The 27,063-nt window shown below is 39.8% G+C and overlaps 2 pseudogenes; both read right to left on the bottom strand.

Moving 5' to 3' along the window:
• Positions 1–20,398: 20,398 nt before the first annotated feature.
• LOC100619828 (general transcription factor IIH subunit 1-like) lies at positions 20,399–22,861 on the bottom strand (annotated as a pseudogene).
• Positions 22,862–24,973: 2,112 nt separating this feature from the next.
• Positions 24,974–26,797, bottom strand: LOC130458067 (succinate dehydrogenase [ubiquinone] iron-sulfur subunit, mitochondrial-like; annotated as a pseudogene).
• Positions 26,798–27,063: the final 266 nt, after the last annotated feature.

Genomic DNA, 27,063 nt, shown 5'->3' with positions numbered 1-27,063 from the left:
AATATAAATATAGTTAAAGAGAGAGATGTAGGAAAGAAGTAGAAAATACTGCCTAGCTAGATACCCTATAATTGCTATCTGAAGAAGTCTAACTCATCACCCTGAAAGGGCTCCTTCAAGTCCCAATCTCCACATGGAATTGCAGTAGTCTCTTCAGCCAGAAGTTCCATGGTGTCTTTAGCAAGGGTTCCCCCAACCCAAGCCTCTTCCTTCAGCTCCAGTCACTCCCACAAGAAAAGTGACTCCAAAAAGCCAAGGAATCAGTCCACAAGAAAGTTCTCTCCCAAAAGACCAGGAATCAATGAATCTTCTTTTGGGTCTTGCCTTTTATACCCCTTTTTCCATGTCACTTCCTCTCTTTCTCTCTCTTCATAGGAACCATTCACAGCCTTTCAATTTGCCTAGCATACCCTGGGGGCAGTGCTTGTGGCCTTTGAGGTTGAGAACTTTTTTCTATTAGTGATTTACTCCATGTTAAGTAAGGGTACTTTAAGTTCTTGATTGATTAACTCAAAATAGACAAAGGGAATTTTAATTCTCTCTTAACATATGAAAGGAGCTCCCATGGAAACTGAGAATGGGGTGAAGGCTTTCATAGGGAGTCTACCTTGGCTAGGATGGAGGAAAGCCAATGGAAGAAGGGTTAGGCCTCCAAGGAGGACTGTGAGCGAGGCATGGAAGGCCATCTGCAGGCCACTCAGGACTAGAATAGCCACATGACATCTCGTTGGGAATATAACAAGTGGTTTTTGAAATGTAGGGAGGCAAGGGAGGGCCATGCTGCCCTAGTACCTGCCTTGTGGAGAAGAAGAAGAAACTTTTTTAAGCCGTGCCCCTAAAAAAGAAAAAAAGTACTAAAATGCAGGGATCCAAATAGAGGACCAGGGGCTGGAAAACAGACATTGATCCTTAAGAGGGGAAGTCTGCACACCATGCCCAGAGACATATCACAACCTCCTTTAGCTATGGCAGAGATGGCAGCTTTGGGGAAGCAGGAGCAGAGCTTCTAGGCATAAGAAAGAGCAATAACTCAGGGCAGTATGAAATAGCAAGAATCCTTAGATCCCCAAGTTTCCAGCCCATGATGTAGAGAGGCTGTGACGAAATCTCTACACCTGAGAGATGGCAGCTTTGGAGAGGATAATGAAGTGCATGAGTGCTGGGACCCAGCCTCCTACCAGTAGAAGCAGGCCAAAGTGGCAAGAGAGTGTGGACTCAAGCTTCTCACCAGGAAGAGAGCCGAGCTTATAGTTCTGGAGTGGAGGAGCAACAAGGGACTGAGCCATGATTTGGGTAAGCAAACCTAGACTTCTCGAGCTACTGTGAGTTTTTCCAGATGGTATAGGTTTAACAGGGTAAGAGTTGAATCTTTAGTAACTCCAAGGTTATTTTCCTTGGAAATCAAACAACTAATCAATTAATAAGCATTTATTAACATATAAAAATTTTTTATAAAAAATTAATAAAGCATTAAAAATGCTTCCTGTGTGCGAGGAACTTAATGCCAAGTGCCAAGAACACACACACACACACACACACACACACACACACACACATACACACACACACACAAGCAAAAGCAGTCCCTGACTTCAAGGTTATTCTAACAGAGTATTCACCATGTACATAATTAGGTTTGTACAAGATATATAGAGATCAGATGGAAGATAACTTTAAAGAAAAACACACTAGCAACTGGGAGCATGAGAGGAGGGGGAGCAGCGGAGAGGGACTAGAAAAGATCTGTAGAAGGTGAAATTTGACCTGAGTACAGAAGAAAGCCAGAAAATGGAAGTGGTGAAAGTGAGAAGGGAATAGTTGGTGTAAAGAGGCAGAGGTGGGAGATGGAGTATTGTAAGGAACAGCAAGTAGATCAGAACAACTGAATCATAAAATGTGTTGAGGGGAGCATTGTAAAAGAAGGCTAAAAAGTTAAGGAGTAGGTTGTTGAAAGCTTTTTTTTAACCCTTTACCTTCCATCTTGGAATCAATACTATGTATTCTCTTAGAGGAGATTTACTGAAGTTTAGATCTTTGGATAAGACTATATAATGAGAGAAATTCTAGAGCACAAAAGGAAATATATTCATTCTAAGTCTGAGATAGCACCCAAGGAAAGAGAGAGAACTCCATGGTCTTTTTTTATGTTGTAAAAATGGAGATTTGAACCCCAGACTTCAATCCCAGAAGTCCTTGGTACTTCCCAGAATTCCCTATAATCTCACCTGAGTTTCCACCTGGGCGAGATCACAATTTAGTATTTAATGGACTCTCTGCCTCCCAAGAGGCTCTCTCTTCCTCTACTCAGAGATGGCAAGATGTGGTGAGTAAGATGTGAATGGGCTAATCAGCCCTAGACACGTGGTTGATTATTTTGTATCCTTGATGTCTAATAATCTTTAATAAACCTCTGAAATATATAATACTTTTATTACTAGAAACTAAAATATAATTTTTACAATGGTGAGAGAAATTCTAGAGCACAAAAAGGAAATGTGTTTATTCTAAGGCTGAGAGGGCTATTGAGGAAAGAAAGAGAACTCCATAGTCTTTTTTTTTTTTAAACCATTACCTTCTGCTTTAGTATCTGTTCTAAAACAGAAGAGCAGGAAGTTCTAGGGAATTGGGATTAAGTGCCTTGCTCAGAGTCACATAGCTAGGAAGTGTCTGAGAAGAAATTCAAACCCAAGTCCTTCCGATTCCAGGTCTGGCACCATCTTCACTGTGCTACCTAGCTGCCCCAAATCCATAGGGTCTTGGGATGTCAGAACTAGAAAGGAGCTTAGAACATAGGAGGTCAGAGCTGGAGATGACCTTAGATTATAGAACATGGAATATTAGAGCTGGATATTCTTAAACAGAAATCTCAAATTTTCTGGAAGAGTCTAGATTTCACCTTTTCCATTATACTCTATTACCATGTATCATCTTTATTTGTGGTTCTTACATACTTCTATAATTTAAAAAAAATTCCTAGAATTTATCATGGTGGGCACATTGCCTTTTGCAGAGGAGTCAAATCTGTTGAATTAAATAGAATAATGTCAGAAGAAGGACTTTGGGGAGTAGAATTTTAGATCTGGGAGGACTTTTAGGACATAGAATGTTGAAGCTAAAAGCAACCTCTAAGGCCATCAAACCAGAGGTTCTTAAACTAGGGTCTATGAACTTTTAAAAAATTATATATACACATATATATAAATTTATGTATATAAATTTATTTATATTTATATATTTCATTAGTATATATTATGTATATTATATTTTATATTATATATGTATATAATTATAAATTTCCTTTTGATTCCTATATGATTTCCTTTGTAATCCTATGTAGTTCATTTTATGCATTTTATTTCGAAGAGTCCATAGGTTTTTTCAGATTGCCAAAGAAACCTATCACACACACACACACACACACACACACACATTTAAGAACCTCAGATCTAGGGACAGCTAGGTGACTTAGTGGATAGAGTGCCAGTTCTGGAGTCAAAAGAGCCTGGGTTCAAATGTGACCTCAGACACTCCCTAGCTGTGTGACTCTGGGCAAGTCACTTAACCCTAATTGCCCAACCCTTAAATGCCTTGGGACTGATACTTGTATTGATTCTGAGACATAAGGGTTTAAAAAAAAAAAACATTTCTTCTTCTAGCCAAAAGAGAAGAGAGAGAAATACTGAGAATTACTGAGTGTTAGGATGAGAGACTAAGAAGTCTGAAGAAACTTTAGAGAAGTAGTATGTTGATGAAGATTTTTAAAAGAATTGTATCCAGTCCTGAACTAGTTATACATGATATCCCAGAGAGTTAAACCTTGTATATAAACTTTTTTATAAATTTTTTGAGGGATTTTATAAATTTTGACCATGATGTCTAAATTGCACATTTCACTTTGAGCTGAATGAAGAGAAGTTTGAATTACATGTCCATAAGAACCTGTAGCTATTTTCCTTTAAATTTGTCTATTTTCCTTCACTTTCGTTCTACACTGGTTTTCATTTTGTCAAAGAACGGTATAGCTTAAGCTTCTCATTTTCTTGTCTTTAAAAATTCTCATTAGACTAGGAGAGTTATGGACAGAATTTGCATCTATAAAAATGAAATCTGTACATAGACTAGGAGTATAAGAAATATCCATTGAACTGAAATTTATTTTGATAAGGATGGTTAATTCCTCTCACCTCTTTCTCAGTTGTGAACAAGAAGAGACCATTATTAGTATTAACTTTTTAAACGGTTATCAACAGTCAAAAGAAATATTTGTTGATTAGCAATTATAAAAAAGGTCCTATAGCATAGTTCTTATAAGTCACCTGACTGATATGCAAAGAAGGCTGGGATATGAAGAAATCCCATTGCAAAAACTCCAACCAAAAACCATACCATGACTAAAAAGAAAAACTATCCTTTACTTTGAGACTGTTGATTTAGTTTAGAAAATTTTTCTTTATGTGATGATTCTAAAATTGTTGTTAGTAAAAGGCCCTTTCAAGTTCTTTTTCCCTCTCAGTTTTGCCATGATACACAAAAGAGTTGGGATCTGTTATTTGATGTTTTAAATAATGTTGCTTAGCCTGATTGCAAGAAAGACACAAAAGGAAGATTATATTCTTCATTTATTCTATGTATATATTAAGATGCTTTTTGCCTTTGTTATTTAAAACAAGACTTAAAGGAGATGGTGCTTATGGGGATTTGGTCCTCCAAGCAGGATATTTACAACATGTAAAAAAATGCAGTTAACATGACCTTGAAATTGTGAGCACTGTATTGTAGTGCTTGGAAATACTGGCATGTAAATGATAGAAATTAGACCATCTGTTAAAAGTGCTATATTTATCTTCAATGCCTTAAATCATAGCATGTTTTATTTAAATGGGGAGATTGTGATGACCATTCCTGTTCCTGGTTATGGAGACAAAGTGGATGTCTCTTCGGGTAACTGAAAATTATAAATTTGCCAAAAGAAATAAATTATGAAGTCTGTGAATTGTAAAAAAAAAAAAAAAAAGAACCTCAGATCTAGTCTCTATTTTTTATATTATAGATGAGGAAATTGAAATCCAAGATCATAAAACTGATTAGCAATAAGAAAAACCCTTGTCTCCTAACTCCCAAGTTAATATTTAGTCCATTTCTATCAGGCCTCAGACATTTATTAGCTGAGTAACCCTAGGCAAGTCACTTAGCCAGTATCTGCCTCAATTTCCTTAACTGTAAAATGAGAGTAATGATAGCACCTATCTCACAGAGTTGTTGTGAGAATCAAATGAGATATTTGTAAAAGGCCAGTGCTCAGCCAATAGCAGACACTTAATAAATGCTTGTTCTCTCCATCCCTTAAGTCCTAGCTGCTTCCCTAGTCTTGTTATTGTGTTTTGTGAATACATTATTACACTATGTTATAACTGATCTGGTTTTTGCAGAAACACTAAATTGGCTCATACTTAACCTCTATGAAGGGGGAGCTTGGAAGCTCACAAAACTGTCATTAATGTTCACACGTATAGGACAGTGAAGTGTTTCCGAAGTTTTGGTGTATCTAATCCAAAAAGACCCTAAAATAAACACAGTGACTTTTTGGATCAGATTTGTCCTCATACATTGGGGGGAGGGGGATCCCTGTTTCCTGGAAATAAAGTGAGCTTTGCTTTTCATTTTTACAAAAAGAAAAAAAGATTACTTAGAAACTCTGAATCTGAGCAATTGTTTGAGTAATGCATTATTTCTGACTCTGGGCTCCTTTCAAGAAAACACCAAAGGCATAAAGTGGAAATTGTGAGTAGAGATTTTCCAAGTAAGCTCTGGGAAATCAAGGGGGCCCAAAGAGAGAGATTATTTGTTTTCCTTTGGGGCCATGTAGATATCACAGCCTCTGTATTCTGCTGTCCTTTTCCTTTCTTGGACAACCGTCAGATATCCCAAACTCTCTTTCTTTGCACAAAGCGTATAAAGGAAACAGCCAAAACAAAGGTTCATAAATGGAAAAAACGTTCACAAAGTACCTTGTTCTCTTAATTTAGGCTCCATCAGCAAGTCTATTGAGAGCAAAAAGAAGGTAAAAAAACAGTTCTCTGAGCAAAATACTCAGATCACGAGACTCCCCTGCTTTAAGGGGAGGAGGGGAGGAAGAAGAAATATTCATCAAACCGATTTTGAACGACTACATTCTATGTCTGATCGTTGGGACTAATGACATCACAGGTAATGTCTTGACTTGAACATGAATTGGATTAAGTGAGGCAGAGTTTCACAAAAGCCATCAGCTTTGCTTCCAGACTTCCAGAGTCATTGAAGTCCAGTGGCGAGACAGAAGTCAGGCTGGTTGGTAATGGCCCAGGGTGCCGTGGATGACCCGAGCATCTCTGATGTCTGACCAAGCTCTAAGCCTTCCAAGGTGCCTTCATGGCCATTGGAACAAAGTGTTCGCATCTGGCCATTTCACCAGGAGAAGTCTTCACATACATGAGTAGACAATCCCCTAATAGACTTATTTGTTCCCCTCAACCTGATTTAGCCTGTCTGCCAAGGTTTGTTTCCCATGGGGCACTCGAGGAGGACTGGTACCTCTGGTGTGAAGGCTTGCAGTGCCTTTTCAGTGCTGCTCATCCATTTTGATGTCCACCTTTTATCCAACCCTCATCTAAGGCTCCAAGAAACAGCAGTTTGTTTCAGATTACTAAATTAATTATTCCCGTCATGTATTTTGGCATGATGGCTCTGAAAATAATTTTCCTACAAGGTATCTGAAGTCCTAAAAAAGATTTGTCTTCTGAAAGCAATTTCTCCCAAAATGTGTAAAATACTGTGCTGAAGGTCAGGTTCCAAGAGGGCAAAAATCATCTAAATTTCATCTAAATGTTGAATACCACCAAGCAGGCTAGCCAAAAAACAAAAAGCCCAGAAAAAGCCCAAAGAAGTGTGGGAATTCCCAAAAGGAATTAAGTAATTGGGGTTGATTACTCAAGGTTTCTAGGCACCAGGGAAACCTTATCCTAGGGATGTATAGTTCCTAAGGATCTCAGATAAGCTCTCTGGACTCATGCCACAACAAGGCAAGAAGTCTAGAGATGCTTAAACGAAAAATAAAAGAAAATTAACACAGATTAGCTCCCACAGTGTATTCCTAGAAAATTGCTAATCAACATTACTCTAGGGATGAAGCGTCTATACTGCCCAGATCATCTTTCACACTGGGCACATCAGTACTTAGGAATTCAGTCATAAAAAACGTTATCTCAAAGAAATTTATCTGACATAAAGGAAAAGCAACAGAAAACTGACTAATTACAGTCTAAAAGAAAACTCCCTATTAATTTTGGGGAAACCAAATTCTTTGTCTCTCTTATACTCGCTGTCTCTTTCCCTGTCTTTGTGGGTTTGTGTATGTTTCATTGTAGCCTCTACATTAGAGCCAAAATGGAACTGATGATTATTTCCTGTTCTTATCTTGCCTCTCCCACCTCTGTGCATTTGAGCAGGCCATCTCGCATTCATAGAACTATCTCTTCCTCCCTGCTCTATCAATTGACTCTATTAATATATTTTCCCTCCATCAAGTCCCAGTTCCAGTTCTACTAATGTCTTCCTTGATTTTCCTTACCCAGAGAAGAGGTAATGATAATCATATAATCATTTTCTAACCTATATTATAGTTATTTGTTTGTGTGCCTCATCCCCTATCTAAGCTGCAAGCTACAGAGGATCAGATCTTTATGCTCCCAGCCCTATGCCTTATCAGTAATAGAGACATAAATGTTTAATTAATTGAATGTCATTTTGACAAAATTACCAGTATCAGCCATTGGCAGGAAAAGAAAGTAGACCTGATGGACTATTGACTTAGTTTGTAGTTACATTCATTTTAAAAAATGAATAATCAGGAAAATTTTTAAACATTAGGTTTGTTTCAGGGTAGACTAAAATTCTTAGATTGATCTTCTGAAGAAATAAATCTTAGAGTTAAAAGAAGCCTTAAAGGTTATCTAATTCAATATTCTTCCCAATGGACTACTCACCCTTTACAAAATTCCAAAGATAAATGGTCATCTAAATTTACACCAAACCTTTTCAGTGATTAGAACTCACTATCTTAAGATGCAGCTATTTTATAGTTTAAATCTCTGTTAAGAAGGTTTTCCTACATTAAGCTTCAATTTCCCTATAACTCATCATATAACTTCAAAACTCTAGTTCTAACTCTTTCTCTTTTTACTTCTCTGCACAGATGTGTTTGGTGGCTTCCCCATTTCCTTCAGAAGCAAGTCCAAACTTGATATTCAAGTCCCTCCGTGATCTGGCACAAACCTAGCTCTACTCTAGGATTACCTCACACTGCTCTCCTACACCAACTTGCTACTCCACTCATGCTATTCTCCTTGCAAATTCCCATTCCCAATCTTTCTTCCTCCTATAATTCTAGTGCTTCCCCTTCCCACAGATCTTACTTATCCTTCAAGTTCTAGGCCACGTACTTCCTTCTCTGCAAAAGTTTCCCTGTCCTACACCAAGATTTATTCAGAATGGGTGAATGACTTAAATATAAAGAAGGAAACTATAAGTAAATTAGGTGAACATAGAATAGTATACCTGTCAGATCTATGGAAAAGGAAAGATTTGAAGGCCAAGCAAGTGATAGAGAATATTACAAAATGTAAAATGAATAATTCTGATTACATTAAATTAAGAAGGTCTTGTACAAACAAAACCAATGCAACCAAAATTAGAAGGGAAGCAACAAATTAGGAAAAAATCTTTACAACAAAGACCTCTAATAAAGGTCTAATTATTCAAATTTATAAGGAGATAAATCAATTGTACAAAATAATAAAGCCATGTCCCAAGGGACATTGTAATAATTAAAAATAAATAATATTTCTTGCTACCAGAGGTATATATTTTATAAAGTTTATTAGAATGGGTAGACAATCATTCCTAAGTAACCTGACTGCATGGAGCCTAGCCTGCCAGTTCCTTTCTCATTCCCCCCCACCACCACCTCCTGCACTGTCCCTTCTCCTCAGGCTTCCCTTATGGTCTTCTCGTTCATCTCTCCCTTTCTCTCATTGGTCTCCTCCTCCTCTTCTCATTGGTCTCCCCTTTTATTGATGTAGAGTACATAAGCCAATGCAAACCTGGCACAACTGTGGTATGTCAGGAATGTTTGATGGACAGGTAAAGTTACTCAGGAAGGGGGAGGAGATGAACTTCCTTGACACAACATGAATAGGCAATTTTCAGATAAAGAAATCAAACTATCAATAAGCACATTAAAAAGTGTTCTAAATCTCTTATAATTAGAGAAATTCAAATCAAAACAACTCTGAGGTTTCACACCTAGCAGATTGGTTAATATGACAGCAAAGGAAAGTAATAAATGTTGGAGGAGGTATGGCAAAATTGGGATACTGATGCATTGCTGGTGGAGTTGTGAATTAATGGCAATTTGGAACTAGGGTGCTAAATGACTGTCTGCCTTTTGATCCAGACATAACAGTTCTGGGTTTATACCCCAAAGAGATCATAGAGAAAAAGACTTGTACAAAAATATTTATAGCCATGCTCTTTGTGGTGGCAAAAAATTGGAAAATGAGGGGATGCCCTTCAATTGGGGAATGGCTGAACAAATTGTAGTATCTGTTGGTGATGAAATATTATTGTGCTCAAAGGAATGATGAACTGGAAGGATTCCACATGAACTGGAACAACCTCCAGGAATGGATGCAGAGTGAAAGGAGCAGAACCAGGAGAACATTATACACAGAGACTGATACACTGTGGTACAATCAAATGTAATAGACTTCTCTACTAGCAGTAATGCAATGTTCCAGGACAATTCTGAGGGACTTATGAGAAAGAGCACTATCCACATTCAGAGAAAGAACTGTGGGAGCGGAAACACAGAAGAAAAACAACTGCTTGATCACATAGTTCGATGGGGATATAGATTCTAAACAATCACCCTAGTGCAAGTATTAATAATATGGAAATAGGTCTTGATCAATGATACATATAAAACCCAGTAGAATTGCTTGTTGGCTATTGGAGGAGAGTGAAAGGAGGGGAGGGAAAGAACATGAATCATATAGCCATGGGAAAATATTCTAAATTAATTCATTAAATAAAGACACTTAACAAAAAAAAAAAGCTTCCCTGACCTTCCACACGTGTCCACTGTAATCTTTACCTCCTTGGAAAGTCAAAGGCACTTATTATGTATACCACTGAGTAGATAGGTACCTATTACCTTGTACTGATCATTATCTTTTCATGGATTAAGTTTCAACTCAAACATTTAAGAGGTTTTATAATCATAATAATAGCTCATATTATAGTGATTTGTGGTTTACAACATGCTTTCTTTAGAGTAGCCCTATAAAGAAGATAGAACATACATTATTCGATTTAAATATGAACTGAAGTTTCAATTATCATCCCTATTTTGTAGATTTTGATTCTTCAAACATGTATTAATTACCTCCTAAGAGCCAGGCTCACCACTAAAATCTTTGTGGTGCTTCAAGTTAACCCGACATAATTAAAGGTTATGATCACAGAATGTAATCAAGCTGCAGGTACCTAGTAATCTACTGTGTATCTGTCATCTGAGGTCCAGGTAAGCTAACTAGAAAGGCTCATTATGACAATATTGGCCATGAAGAACTAATTTTACTGACCCCAGCAACTCACAGAACTAGCTACCAAGGCATTACTACCATCTGCATTGGTAGAGGGAACAATGAAATTGTGGGTCTCTAGAGTACCGAAATCAAAACGAGAAAAGGTCTAGGATCCGTATTGGAGATGCGAAGATGTAAAATGATAAAGTCCATAACCTCAAAGAGCTTAAAATCTAATAAGAAGCTACGGTTCAGAAATGGCAAGCTCTCTCCTATTTGCCATTTTGCATCACCAGCAGCTTAAGTCAGTTCCCTCACTGACCCCAAACCATTCCGAGTCCTATCACATGTTGTTCCCCTGACTCCAATGGCTATCTTATTCCCCTCTGCCTGTCTAAATCCTACATCATCACAGCATCAAAGATGCTTTGATGAGATGCATCAAAGGCCCTCAATAACCAGAAATGTCAGCAAACAGAACAGAAGAAAATATATGCTAACAAGAGCCCCCCAACACGCTCTGATAGCTTGTTACAATCAAGAAAACGAGGTGAATCAACGCTTTTCTTCAGCATTTCAAGAATCCACGATTTCATTGATAGGGGCATTTCCTTCACCACCCAAGCAGAGCAAGCCCTCTAAAATTCTTCATTTGGTGGCCAGCCTTCTGGTGATGAGCATTCCTAAAAACAGAGTGGTCACCCAGGCCCGTATCTGAAGCCTTTCTATCTTGGTGGAAGCCACCAGTGTTTGCATTTCATGGGCACAACCTTTGAAAACTCAGAATCATCTTTACACTATGTTGAGACAGCTGGAGAAGACCTGAGTGTAACAAGTTCTTCCATTCAGCTGTCACACCTTTTCAGAACTTAAACTGGAGTTGCCAATTATCTCAAGAGGCAGCGACTCGTTTTAGAACTAAACATTTTTGTTTTCTCGACTCCACTGTAAATTACAGCTTTCCCAGCAACCTACGTACCTCTCTTCTAATTATAAAACTATGTGCTATTTTGTAAATAAGGCAGGGGTCTGCTGTATCTGAAAATGGGGCTCAGGACATAATTCTGGATCATTTAGTTTCTGAAATGGAATCTTCAATGCTTGCCAAAATGAATCCTTGTCAGTCCTATGTAGCAGGTGTTGGAATTACACCAGGCTCCTGCAAACCACATCTGGGAACATTTAAGAGTTTAAAGAAAGCTCTGTAAAAACTGCTTATACAGTGTATAAAAACTGTTCATCAGTCAAATCCATGAGCCATATTCAGCTATCCCTTGCATGCCACAGAGTTGAGTGTGTTTTTTAATGTAATTTACAAAAATAGGAATTCAGCTCTTCCCCAAATCCCAGGAATTTCAGGCACTTTTTAGCAATCTAGTTTGTTCAAATATGTGACAGTAGGCTCTTAATAAATGCTTGTTGGTTGATGAATATGGCTATGTGGAATGGTGGTAGTTAGAGGGAAGTGTTTCTCTTCTAAAGTGAGGGATTTAATGATAATAGCTGATATATATGGAGAGTTTTTTTTCACCATAATATATTTTACATATAATATCTCATTTCATCCTCACAATAATCCTGTGAAGGGGAATGGTGAAGTTTATTATCCTCATTTTGCTTATAAGAAAATAGTAGGCTCAGTCACAGAATTACGACTATGTCATGAAAATAAAGTATAATAGGGCACAGGATAATCTGGGCAGGTAGATGGCATTGCAAACAAAGAGCCAAGTCTGGAATCAGGGAGACTCATCTTCCTGAGTTCAAATCTGGCCTTAACCATTTACTAGCTCTGTGTCACTTAATTCTGCCTTAGTTTCCTCTTCTGTAAAATGAGTTGGAGAAGAAAATGGCAAACCACTCCAGTATCTTTGCCAAGAAGACTCCAAATGGGGACCCAAAGTCAGACACAACTGAAAACGACTAACTAACAACAATTATATGAGAAATTCAATGTATAGTTTGGGTTCAGAGAAAAGATTCTTCTTTTCTCTGATGCTTCTGGGGATCGAAGAATGCTTCATGAAGTAGGGTGCCCCATTTGATCTGGGCCTTGAAGGATGAGTAAGATGACAATTGGTGGAAAAGGTCAGGGCAATCCAGGTCTAGAGAATAGCTTGACCAAGTACAGAGAGACAGGAAAGTAAGGAAGATATTTGGAGATCAACTAGTAATCTGGTTGTGCCAGAAAGTGAAAGGAAATAGTGGCTATGAAGGCTGGAAAGGTAGAGAGACAATAGATTTTGAGTGGCCTTGAGTGTCAAACAGAGTAACTGGGTGGTACGGTGGACAGAGCACCCGTCCTGGAGTCAGGAAGACAGAAGTTCCAATCTAGCCATAGATAATTACTAGCTTTGTGACCCTGGGCAAGTCATTGACTTCTGCCTCAGTTTTCTTCATCTGTAAAATGGCACCCACCTCTAAAGATTGTAGTAAGGATCTAGTGAAATAATATTTGTAAAGAGCTTAGAATAGTGCTTGGCACATAGAGAGCACTATATAAATGTTGGCTAATATCATTAATATTTCATTGGCTAGCTAAGAAGAAAGCATTTCTTAAAGTTATTATTTCTTATAAACTTAATCTTAATACACAAATAAAATCAATAGGGAAAATTCATATATAATCAGAAATGTTTCTGTTAAAAGTTTTTAAAATTCCCAGTGCAAAATCTTTCACAACCATATAGACTGGCATCCCAGCTATAACTCTTGCAGGATTGCCTAGGGTACAAAGAAATTAAATTACTACATGGTCACAGAGCAGGATGTGTCTATTGTGAAGATGGAATTAACTCTCTTCTGCCCATTTTTTAGATTTAATCACCAGAAGCGTATACTCCCCTCTTATCCTTGAGTGGGGGAGGTCTGTGATCCATGTGTGTGAAAGTGGGTGATGAATCAGAACCCACTGACTGCCCCCTGGGCAGTCCTAAGCAAAGCTAAAAGCTGTAATTGGTCCATGTAAAATGGAAGGAAGGCACAGAGTGGCAGAAAGGAAAGGTCTTTAAAAATGCCAAGAACTTCCTGTGATGAAGTCTTTTGCCTTCAACTTGATCATGGAGGAGTTCTGGTGAGAACTGCTTCTGTTAGGACTACCACATGGGTGAGTGAGAAAGGCTGACTCCTTTCCCTGGCTTGTTCTGGAGATACTGGCCTCCAGAGAGGCCCCTTGTCTTGGAGGAGGCCTTGTGGCTAGAACCCTTATTTGATTTACCTCTGGGCCCCCTTCGCTGGGCCTCTGAAGCCCAGCCTGGTTCTGACCAGGCAGGAGTAAATATCTCTTCTCTTTGATTTTCTTACTTTCACTCTTTCTCCTTTTGTAAATAAATTACCATAAAAAAATCATTTGGAATTGAGTAATAATTCCTGGCGATCCCACTCTTAAATAATTTAGTCCAAACCTTTCATTTTAACCCCTTATATTCTGGCCCTTACACTATGGAGAGGAGCAGAGGACCTGGTACACAATTGAAACAGGAATGTACAATAGTCAAAGAATGACTCCAGAGTTGTGATGCTTCAGTGATCAGATCATAGATTTAGAGTTAGAGGGGAACTTAGAAGTCATCTTACAAATGAGGAACTGAGGTTATGTGACTTGTCCAAGGTCACACAGGTAATAAGTGGAAGAGACAGAAGTGTCCTAGAAGAAATAGGAAGTCTGAAGAAGGAAGAGGCTGGTATAGACGAAGATCATAAGTTCTTTTGGAGACATTGAATTTAGGGCATCCAGGAGGAGATGTCCAACAGGAAATTGAATATATATTTTTATACATACACAGAGATCAGAAGGATAATTAAGACTAGATAGATAAAATTTGGAGTCATTTCTATAGAGACAAATATCAAATCTATGTAACTTTAAATCATTTTTTATTAAAATACTTACCTTCCCATTTAGAATCAATACTCTGTATGGTTCCAAGGCAGAAAAACAGAAAGGGCTAAGCAATGGGGGTTAAGTGACTTACCTAGGGTCACATAGCTAGGAAGTATCTGAGGTAAGACTTGAACCCAGGACCTCCTATCTCTAGGCCATACTTCTCATTCCACTGAGCCACCTAGATATCCTCCAAGTTAAGGTTTTTAAATGAGAAAAAGGAGCAGGGGGTGGGGGGGGGGGTAGGAGAGGAAAGGGGAGGAAAGAGAGGAAGGGGGACAGTGAATGATCATTGGGGTAAATTCCCAGAGGAGACCAAAAGCAAAGGGAATGAAGGAATAAATTAAGGATTTGATCTTCAAAGACAATCTTTTCCTCAGAAAGCAGAGTAAAGGAGGAAGTAGTAAAGATGTAGGAGGGTTTTAAGGTATGGTATGGGAAAGATGAAGAGGTCTCAACATCCCCTTCCATCTTGGGAAAGAACTATACAACTGGCACTATGTGAGTTTTTTGTTTCAGTTTTTTGCTGACCTAGATACCCCTATTTCCTGGTGTCTCTACCTCTAGCTCCCTGGATTTTGGAGGACCAACATCCATCCAACAAAGCTCTCTGTCGTCATAGGACATTGGAGGGTAGATAAGGGAGAATGCTGGATTTAGTGTTAAGAAGATCTGATTTAGAATCCTGATAACAATACCTATTATCTCCAGAATCTTGGGGGAAGTCAACTACTTTTTAAAAATTGCAATTTCCTCATCTGAAAAATGAGGATAATATGCCTGTCCTAACTACTTCATGTGTATGAAACTCTCTCTCCTTATTTCCCTCTATATGAAACCTTTCCCAATCCCCCCTTAATTCTGGTATCTTCTCTCTGGTGTTTCGAGGTTATCCTGTCTATAGCTTGTTTGTATATAGGTGTTTGGATATCATCTCCTCCATTGGACTGTAAATTCCTTGAGGACATTAACTGTATTTTACCTTTCTTTGTATCCCAAACACTTATGAAACATTAATCAACAATTATTGACTATTTCACAACTAACATTTGCTTTGTATAGATGCCCTAAACACCTCCTTCCGCCTCATTTTGTTTTTGCTTTGTTTTTCCACAGGCGATTGGGATCTGCAGACTCTCTCTGTCCCTCTGTTGTCTTGCTCAACCATTCTCTTTCCAACAGGCAGTTCAAGCCAAATCTATTGACGTCACTGAACCTGACCACATCTGACGCCCCCTCCCCAGCTCTCCAGAATCAGAGTGAGTTCTGTGCTACTTCATTTCTCATTGACAGAATTGTTTGATAAGATCTGAATAAAGAATCTTAATGGCTAATGATGTAAGCAGCAGAAAGATCACAGCTGGGTTCATAACTCCCACGAGGAATGTTTGGTAATGCCAGAAAAGTCATTTTTTGGTTTATTAAGCTGAGTGAGCCTGCTGTGGAAGGCACCGCAGAACACTGGGATGGAGACCTCGGGCTGTCGTCTTGATGGCGTCATTATCTGACAACAATGTATTATTGAATTTTGGAATGACATCTGAATTCCAGAACCTGGCATTCAAGGCACAATCTGTGACTCCTCTACTTTTTTAAGCTCTTCTCACATTAACCCTGAAACAAACTGGACTTCTTGTCCTGCCTATATATGTCCCACACTTTTACCCCTTTGCCATTCTCTCATCTTCAAATAATCTTCCCTAATGTCTCTGCTAGTTAAGCGCCTACTTATTCTTTCAGGACCATTCAAAAACTACCTCCTAAGGGGCAACTGGGTAGCTCAGTGGATGGAGAGCCAGGCCTAGAGATGGGAGGTCTTGGGTACATGCTGGTCTCAGACACTTCCTAGCTGTGTGACCCTGGGCAAGTCATTTAACCCCCATTGCCTAGCCCTTACCACTCTTCTGTCTTAGAACCAATACACGGTATTGATTTTAAGGAGGAATGTAAGGATTTTAAAAAATAACTCTTTCACAGAGGAAAAAGGAATAATTATTTTTAAAATACCTACTATGCACTATTCTAAGTTCTTTATGGATATTATTTCACTTGAGCTTTACAATAACTCTGGGAAGTAGATACTATCTACTATTATCCCTATTTTATAGTTGAGGAAACTGAGGCAGATAACAGGTAAGTGAATTGCTCATGGTAACATAGCTAGTGAACATCTGAGGCCAGATTTTGAATTCTGATCTTCCTGACTCCAGGGTCAGTGCTCTAACCATTGAGCCATTTGGCTGCCTCTAAGAAACCAAGGCCCATTCTGAACTCTGTAAAACTTTTGTATTTTAGTTATTTGCAAATGCATCTACTCCTTCACTCTACTTCTACTACTTCTACTACTCACCAGGATCTCACCATTACCCACAAGGGTTCTACTACCTTAAGCAGAAATTGAAATGCCTCATATCCTATCACTCCATCTCTCTCTGTACCTCAGCCCTTCTAAACCTATCCTCCACTCTTTTGAAGACCTCCAATCATTCTATCATGACTTCACCAGGTCATAAGGCCTACTCTAACTTTACTTCTTCTCTTCTTGATCTCAATCTTATTGTTTAGTCACTTAAACTCGACACTGCCTTCAGTTCTGGGATACCTCACCCTCTTGCACTATAACCATGTATGTCTTCTCTTTTTTTCTTTTTCTTTTTAAACCTTCCCCTTCCATCATAGAATCAATACTATATATGGGCTCTAAGGCAGAAGAGTGGTGAGGGCCAGGCAATTGGAGTGAAGTGTCTTGCCCAGGGTCACACAGCTAGGAAATGTCTGAAGTCAGATTTGAACTCAGGACCTCGTGTCTCTGGGCCTTGCTCTCAATCCACTGAGCCACCCAGCTACCCTCCACCATTCATTTCTTTTTTACCCAAAGGAAATGCCGTTTATTCTGCTTAGTTCAGCAATGGAAGGTCTCCTTCCAAACCTACAACACTTCCTGTGGAAACCCAAGTCAAATACCACCTTCTAGAGGAAGCCTTTCCTTTCTTAAGTCCACCATTTGTTTCTTAACAAACTCTTACCAAACAAATCCTAGTGTTAGAAGCTAGCTAGGTTTAATGTTAGGATTAAATGGAAGCACTCATGGGTAATTGAAGAGTTGGCAAAAGGAAGTCTACTTAGCTCACCTAGCATAGTAAGGATAGTCAGTAGGCCTTAGCTTAGGTACATGCTGCTCAGTTTGGATCAGAGAGCCCTTTCCCTTCCTAATTTGTCCCAGACATGGTCACTGGAAGGTTGGACACCTAATACAGTCAGTCAGTAGCATTAGTTTGTAACTGTTGATTAATAGGATCAAAAGTCTTGTCTTGAGATGAGAGGGGGCCATTTTTCCAGGTGGGGACAAGTTGATGGCCACTTCACTTAAATTGGTACTCTGGTCAGCCCAAGCAGCCCACTTGGGCAAGAAGAGCTGCCTTATCCTTAGTTAAGGGGATCATATGATTCTATTCCCAGAACAACATAACATCACTAATCCCAGTGCCTACCTTGGCAATGGATCTCTTTCCCAATATCAGCTGTTCTTGTAAACAACAACTGAACTGTTAAGTGTATGATGTCTCAATTGGATACTAACATGTTCCTCAAATAATTGTAGGCATTGGGAGGCATCACAAAAATTCCTTTTTTGGTCCTGACCCTGAGTGGAAGAGATTGTCGGGTGCTCCCCAGGCCCCAAACCACTTGGGCAAACCCATGATCACCAGCCAGGAATCAGTGTAGATTTAGATCTCTACCCCATCCCTCGAAGCTCTCTTATTTGCCAGTCTAAGCATGAAGCTTAGTCTCCTAAAAGAACTTTCCAGGACCCTCATTCTCTAGGAATCCTAGCAGCTGCTAAAGGGCAGATGAATATGTCTTGTAGCATATGGAGTCATTAACAAGCCAGACAAAAACATCATTCCTCAGAAGCCAAGTCCTTATAGGTGTGGGCCAGTTGGACTAGCAGAGGAGGCAGGGTTCTAGGACATGAACTAGTGGCCTCAATCTTTGGCATAGTCATCAAATTATTTGTGAGGAATACTGACACTGGAGGAATCCAGGCAGTTGTGATTTTGAATATCCCATGTCGGACTAATTAAAAACAAAACACTGATGTAGAAGGAAATAGTGAAAGAAGAAAGGGCAGAACTAGGAAAGGAAGTCAAATGTGGGGGAATACACAGGTGATAATCATAACTCTGAATGTGAATGGGATGAACTCACCCATAAAATGGAAGCAAATAGCAGAGTGGATTAGAAACCCAAATCCTACCATATGTTGTCTACAAGAAACACACATGAGGCAGGTAGACACACAGGGTAAAGATAAAGACTGGAGCAAAATCTATTGGTCATTAACTGAGAAGAGGAAGGCAGGATTTGCAATCATCATATCTGACAAAGCCAAAAGAAAAATAGATCTAGTTAAAAGAGATAGGGAAGGTCATTACATCCTGAAAAAAGGCAGTTGAATACCCCATATCCATTTAGCAAAAGAATCTTGTAAAAGGGACCACCTTGTATCACCAAAATCATAATAAAGAGCTCTGGACAAAGAATAATGATATGACTGTTTCACTGCAACTAGGGCCCAGAAATAGGTAAGCAGCTGATTTTCAAACATGATATAGTGAGTGATCACTTTTAAAAACCTGTAGTTTTAGAAGCCTTTTTGATCTGGTCTTTCTGGACAAAGACTGATAGAAACTTTGCAGTGTCTTGCAGGATCAGGAAGGCCCATGGACACAGCCTACTGTAGATGTTCCAGGGTCAAAGCCTATTCCTGAGCCCTACTTGAAAGGAGTAAATTTGAGGGTACCTTGGTAAATGGGTGAGCATTGTGGGTTCTTCAAAACCTGAAGAGTTCAGTAAGTCTCTGGGCTTCCTTCCTTAGATTATGAAAAGCTGATGTCAGTAGCTTTTTCTGGACTGTGCCCTAAAACTTCTGGGGTTCTCCTAATCACTGTATTCCCCAAAACTTAACTGAGTGGACTTGACCCTGGACTTTCTTAGCATTGATTTCCTACCTCTTGTTCCTCATAGGGATCACTACCTAATCCAATGCCTCTTATCATCATAGCCTCATATGATTTGATCAATGTTATGTCAACAACATAATGGTTCACATCAATGACAGCAGGAAGGGAGGCCTGTTTCAGGTCCACCACAATGTGTCCAGATGAGAGAATGTTTAAGTAGCTCTGGGGAAGGACAGTGAATGTTTTTTTGCATTAAACTTCATTTACTTTTTTTGATCATTTGTAACATGGCAGCTAAACCTTGATAACCAATGAATTGATCCTATAAGAAACAAAATTTGGCACACATTACTGACACAACAGCATACCTTTTTTTTTAAAAAAAGTTTTACATTCTCACACTTTCCATTCTATGTAATGTTTATAAATTTCATAAAAAAAAACAGTTTAACAGCGAGGGAAAGCCTGGAGAAAAATACATTTGAGAAATATTTTTTTTATTTCTCTCAAAGAGGCAAAAATAAATAAATAATTTTTTATTATTTTCTTCACTTGGAAGATTTTTAAACTCTTTTTAAAAATCAGCTTGTTTCCTCAAAGTACATGCCACCCTCAGCAGTGCATGTGTGCACTCAAATGAAAACATGCAGCTCTATCGTCTCTCTTTTTAAAAAAATCCTTACCTTCTGTCTTGGGATATAGAGTAATGTTTCCAATGCAGAAGAGTGGTAAGGGCTAGGCAATTGGAGTTAAGTGACTTGCCCAGGATCACACAACTAGGAAATCTCTGAGGTCACATTTTAATCCAGGACCTCCTGTCTTCAGAGCTGGCTCTCTCTCTATCCACTGAGTCACCTAGCTCTTTCCTTTGTTTCTTGAAAAAAATGCATTAAAAATTTAAGGCTTTCTATAAAACTGTTCCCCGTATGTTATTCCAGGATCCCAAACCACAAATAACCATTCAATGCAGTTCTATTGCTTCTCATTTCCATAGGAAACCCAAAGCAGAAGTGCCTCTGACCACATCTTTCTCCTGGTAGCATCTGATTTGTGACTTGCTGTGATCCTCACTGTATAAGTACTCCTCCAGGGGACAGGGTTGTAATGACACTGCTCCCAGTACCGCTTGAAAGAACCTGAATTAGTCTGAGTGTGTAAGTTTCCATCTCTTGCTTAACACTCTGAAAATAATTGACAATGTCCTATAAATTGGAGGGATTGAACTGGAGTTGGGCCATGATAATACCTATCTAGCTTCCTCAGAGTTAGGGTAATTGTCTTTATGCCGTTATTTTTCCCTGAGTCTCCATATTCAATAGATTTTTGTAACCTCATCCTTTTGATTTGTGGCTGAAAGAAGTCTGAATCCCATTATCCTTCTGTACTGCTGTTCTCATTTTTGTGATCATTTTGTGATTCTGTTTTTCCTGAGACCTGCCACTAGGACCATGAAACTATGATAGTCAAGCTTCTTGACGATGGCAACATTGCTATTCTTATTTATAGATTTTGAAGAGTTGGAAATAGATGGCACTAGGGAAACCCCATAGTCCCCATCTAATAATTTATATAAATATAATTATATATAAATTTATATAAAATCTAATAATTTAGCCTCCAGTATTGCAAATCAAGTCATAGGTTTTTCACTTCTAGTGATACTATGTTTTTAAAACCCTTTTCATCTCTTTTGGCATATTCTGCAAAGAGACTTTTAAAATCCCTATGAAAATAATGAGATTGAAAAAATGACAACTAAAACTTTTCAGTCATGTCATGTGCAATGTTTTCTGTATATTTCGTTTTGATTGCTGGGTGGGTCTTAAATATGGACTCAATTATATCAGAAATTAAGTTATACCTTGGGCCATTACAGCCATTTGTCTAAGGTTGGATCCAAGTTAGAAATGCCCACATCCAGCTTGTGATTGGATGCTGCAGGGATATCCAGAGTATTCATGCTTCAAAGCCTGGCCCAGAATTCCTCAGCACTGATCACCTAACTCACAACCAGGTCTTTATAAAGCTGAAACAAAACCAGGTCTCCTTGGAGTATTCTGTTTTAGGTGGCAGTAGTTCATTGTCCTTTCCTCTTGGATTTGGGTAGCAACTGCTAAAACAAGCAGTCTTTCACAGTGTTGTTGGCAGGGGATCACCTTCAAAGAAGTGATAACTCAGGCAGTCTCCATGGGGAAAGGGACAAGCTTTATTAAAAGAGAGAATATGGCAGTAGAGTGACCCCAGGGGCTTTCAAGAATGCTTTTCATCTTGATTGGTTGTTAAGGAAGGGGTCAATTGTTTGAGCAGTTGCTGCCCAAAGAACTGACCTCACTTTACCCATGATTCATCTTGTTTCTCCAGTGAGTAGTGGTGACAACCTTAATGCAAATAGGATGCCAATGATAATCCAGGGGGCAACTGTCCATCCATTTTTGGCTAGTTCTGCTGAGGTTCCAAGGAGGGAAAGTTGCTGGTTCACTGTGCCTGTGCCAATTGGTCAGCTGCAGAACTCCTTGTCCACCACCCATAAGTATCCCTGTCTGCAAGGCAGCCCACATCAACAGCATCTTGGTCCTTTACAGCTCTGCTTTCATTGGAAAAATGGAGATTGGTTGTGTTTCCTGTGTCTAGGACCAGCCAGCGGAAGCTGGATTTTAGCCTTTCTTTCTGATTTTCTGACCTTTGATGTCCACATACATATGGCGGATTGTAAATCGGTCTTTGCCTTCAAGTGTCCAAGCTGTCCTTTTTACCACAGCATTTGTGGCCCCATCCTGCTTCTTCTGACACACCTTCTTTATTGTCAGTAAAGCTTCTTTCAATGAACTTGCTCCACTGGCTAGAAGGTGCACAGCTTCACTGGCACTGTATGAACAAGTCAGAGCTCCTGCTGCCTCCCCTGTTGGGGGAGTTCTTCCTGCCTTATTGCTGGCTGGGAGGACATGAGGACTGGAAGGACTGGGGTATGCAGAGAGGCCACATGACAGGGGCAGAGTGTTAGCATGGCTGCACCCAAGGGGGAGGGATGGGTCAGTGAAATTTAATTTAACTTCCACTTTCCATATCCTGTTTCATGATGTCTTCCAGTAAGATGTCCCAGAACTAGAATTTCTGGACTGGACACCATAAAGTAGGTTTCAGGCTGTGACTCTCTCTGCCTTCCCTGGATGATCCTGAACAGCTGAGATCTCCTTCTATGGGTGCTAGAGTGCTGGGGGCCAGCTCCTGTTCAGCTTTGTCACACTTGTGGGTCGGTCAACAACCCCACATACACACAAAGCTTCCTCCAGCACCAATTACTTCATGTGAACAGGAACCTGCTCCCCATGCTCTCCAGAGGGCTCCCCATGTACCACCAGAAGAGCTCCTACAACTGAACAGCCACATTCCATATTTGCATTGCCTTTTCCCCAAGTCAGTGTAACATGGGCCATGAAGCCATCCCTTCCCACAGACCACCATGCTATTAGGAGTGGGTCTGAAGCCAGCTCCCTGTTATTTGGGGTTCACTTGGGGAGTAATGAGGCATTCATGGAGTCATTGAAAGGCTTACAAAAGAAGTTTAGATCACCCAAATGGCTAGGAAGAGCAACAAGGAAACAAGATCACTTAGCTTCTTTACATATGGCCTCAGTCATCCCCATGGAGAAACATGTCTATTTAGCGGGTCAGAGGCTACTGACTGGCATGGGCTTTAGGCATCCACCATGTCAGAGAGGCTCTGATCCCATACAGATGGGGCTCTTATAAACTTGGGTAACTGGGAAACTGTGTCTCAAGGGAGGCAGAGACCAATCAGGGCTTAAAAAAACCAACAAACAATGGTGGGAGTTTGCAAGTCTCTTTCTCACTTCCTCTCCCCTCCCAACTCATTACTCTAATCCCAATGGGATTTAGGAGAACCTCTGGGCTAATAACCAAATTTTGGGGTGCTATCTGTAGCCTGGCAGTCCCCACTCTAATCAGGGGAGAGCCTTTCACTTGTCACTAGCTCTATCAGCTGCCAGTATTTAAAGGTTGAAAGCTTGACATCATCCCTCTCTACCCTTCCTCATTTCCCTCATTCTCCAAAAATAAAATAGATTTTTTTCCTTTCCAAGGCCAGCTTCTCTACAGGTGCCCTTGATCCCATCTCTTCTTGTCTTCTTCAGAAAAATGCCAAACTCTATTCTTTTTTTCACTTTAGCTTATTTGTTTTTATTTGGGGGTTTTGGTGTTATATGAGTATTCTCTTTCAACAATAACTAATATGGAAGTATGTTTTGTATGATAATACATGCATAATTCAGATCAAATTGCTTACCATCTCTGGAACAGGGGAGGGAAGGGAAGGAGGGAGACAATTTGTATCTTACAATTTCAGAGAATATATGTCGAAAATTGTTATTATGTGTAATTGGGAAAATAAAATACCTTTGAATAAAATTAAGAAAAATGCAAACTCAAATCATTATGTTCCTTTCCATTAACATTATTTCCTAATCTCTCCTCCTTTCCCCTCAGCCTTTGACAAAGTGGCTCTTCTAGAAATACTATCTCCTCTTGCCTTTTCTAGCAGATTGCAACCTCAATCACCCCCTTCCCCCAATCTTCAACTTTTCCCTCTCTATTTTCTATTTCTTTTGTTCCTTTTCTATTGCCTTAAACATGACCAATTCTTCTCCATCCTTAAAATCTCTTCACTGGATCCTACCATCCCCTCAAACTCTCAAATGTTTCCTTTTTTTAGATAAATATCTTTAAAATTCCTATGTTCACTGCATCCGTTTCATCTTCTCTCCTCAACCTTTTACAATCTGGCATTCAATCTCATCACTCAACTGAAATGGCACTTTCCAAAGAAACCAACCATCTCTTGATGGCCAAATCTGATAGATTTTTTTCTACATTTTCATCTTTCTCAATCTATTTGCTGCATTTGACACTATTGACCACTCTCTCCTCCTGGATAATCTTACCCTTCTGGATTTCCTGAACACTACTCTCTCCAGATTCTCTCCACCACCATCACCCCCAAGTCTTCCTTTTTCTGAACTTTCTTATTATTGCCAAGAGTACCAGCATCCCCTCAGCCACCAAGGCTTACAACCTAAGTGTCATTATCTTCAGCTTCTCATTGTTGCTCATTCATATATCTCATCTGTTGTCAAGTCCTGTCATTTCTACCTTCATGTCTCTCACATACATCACCTCTGATTTGGCCAACATCCCGCTGCATGTCCTCACATCCTCACACATGTAACAGGTTGCTGGTTTGGTCCCTACCTCTGCAATTCTTTCTTTACTCTACTCCATATTCTATTCAGTTGCAAAAAAGATCTTCAGAAAGTTCATGTCACTCCCCTCCCTACTCAATAAACTTCAGTGGTTCCCTTCAGAATCATCTTTGGCTTTTAAAGCCCAACACAACATGACTCTTTCCTGCTTTCCGGTCTTTTTGCTTTTTACTACTCTTCATTGAAGGCAAGGAATATAGAAGACAAAAATGGATTTGTGAGGTGAAGTGATTTTTAAAAATAAAGCAGCATGTTCTTTATTTAACTTGCAGTTGTCCTTGGACATGTAATATTCATGGAAAAAGAGGACCCTCAAGTCATATCAGATATAAATTAGGTACATGACGAGTCTTGGAATTAGCTAAGCAGTCGATTTCTTCTCTTTGTACGTCACCATCATCTTCTTGATTTCAGCTATTGCTTTTCCTGGATTCAGTCCCTTAGGGCAGGTTCTGGTGTAGTTCATGATGGTATGACATTGGTACAAAGAGAGGGGGTCTTGGAGCTGTGCCTGAGGACTGCAGGTCCCAGATATTTATCACTATCCCACCAGTAACTAGGGCAGCTAGTGATGCAGCAGGCACAGAGAATGCACTCATAGAGTCCATCCAGTTTCTCTCAATCTTCCATGGATTGTAAGTACTACCCCTTGCCCTCTTGGGATTCATCCTTCTTCCTTAAGAAAGGCTGAATAAATTTGTCCTGAGCATAGAAGTTATTCAAATCTGGAACAAGATCCTTCATCACATACTGTAATTTGAAGGACTTGCACTCCTTGGATGGAGAAATAAGGGTTGAAAGTAGTGAGGAATGGGTTGGTGAAAATAGCTTCCCTCACTACTCCCTCCCGGAGTCCCTGAATTACTTGAGAAAAAAAATGAAGATCTCCCCTCCATGAAGGCTTGCCCCCTTGGTGGCTGTGTTGGCCCTCAAGGGCGGCAGGGAAGTCTTCTCTAGAAGGAGAGGTATGTGGGACCTCAATCCAGATATGTGCTGCTTTGGGGCCCTGAAAAGCCTCCACCTTGTGTCTTCTTGAAAACTGGCAACAAGATGGAGTCTGCCAATGAGCTTACTCTCTAGATGTAAATAAACGAGATTGAATTTGCTATCTGATTGCTTATTTGATTTAATTGTTGATTGGGGTAAAGAGTAAAGGTTAGAGGGATTTGTGGTCACCCTAAATCTCTTTCTAAATAAAACTAATTACTGAAGTACAAGGTTTTCTTGCAGGCAGGGGAGAGGTAGGAAAAGGGGAGAGCACTGCTCACCAATTTGAGTCCAGTATCTCAATAGTTCATGGAATGAAAGTCTTTGAAGAAATTAGGGTTCTTGATAGGAACCAACAATGTTTTAAACAGGAACCCGTGATGTTAAGATTTCTGTCAGTATCAGAAATCTCCACAGGTGTCTTGAAAATGGCCCAGAGAAACAGCTCCTCCTTCCACTCCCTTCTGTGTCTCCACCCTCAAGACCCTGCTCCTCAGGAGAATTTCCCAGAAGTCCTTGTTCAGTTCCCAACTGTCATTCTTGCCTCATGCACTGTAGAGCTCTCAACTTCCATCCCCCCCCCAATGGTTCTTTTTGTCCTACATCATTACAATACATATGGGGAAGAGGGTCGATTTTAGAGACTTTGTTGAGGTTGGTGTCAATCCTTCTGGTGCAAGCCAGTGTGTTGCCTCCATTGATATTCATCGCACAGGAACCACAGATGTCTTCCTGGCATGATCTCCAGAAAGTTAGTATAGTGTCCACCTCATTTTTCATCTTGATCAAGGCATCTAACACCATTGGGCCACATTTATTCAGATCAACTTCATATGTCTGCATTCAGGGATTGTCTCCAATCTTGTCTGGGTTCCATCTGTAGATGGCAAATTTCTTGAGGTGGGGAACTGCAGTCTGGGCCCCCTGGCAGGCCTGTACCCAGATCCTGGGCAGCAGAGCGACTCCCAGGAGGTGTCCATGGCTCAAGAAGCACAATTGGAGATTTTTGAAAGATAACCGGAGATATAATATAGAAGTCAGCACTGAGGTTAGGACAGGATACATGCATCTGAGAATGATCAATAGAGTAGAGACAACAGAGGCTATGATCTAGATGAGGCTCCAGCAAAGGAGGCTGAGAAAGAATAGTCAGATAGATAGGAGAACCCGATGGGAAACATGTCCTGAAAATCTAGAGAGAAGAGAATATCTAGGACAGTGATGGCAAACCATGGGTGCCAAAGATGGCACATAGAATACTCTCTGTGGGCACACACTTGCTGTCCCCCATTTGGTCTCCCTTCCCTGAGTTCATTACTAGAAAGGCAGAG

Source organism: Monodelphis domestica, chromosome 3 (genome assembly GCF_027887165.1).
Source record: "Monodelphis domestica isolate mMonDom1 chromosome 3, mMonDom1.pri, whole genome shotgun sequence".
NCBI lineage: Eukaryota > Metazoa > Chordata > Mammalia > Didelphimorphia > Didelphidae > Monodelphis > Monodelphis domestica.
The sequence above is the reverse complement of the archived record's forward strand: the minus strand, read 5'-3'. Positions and strand labels throughout refer to the sequence as shown.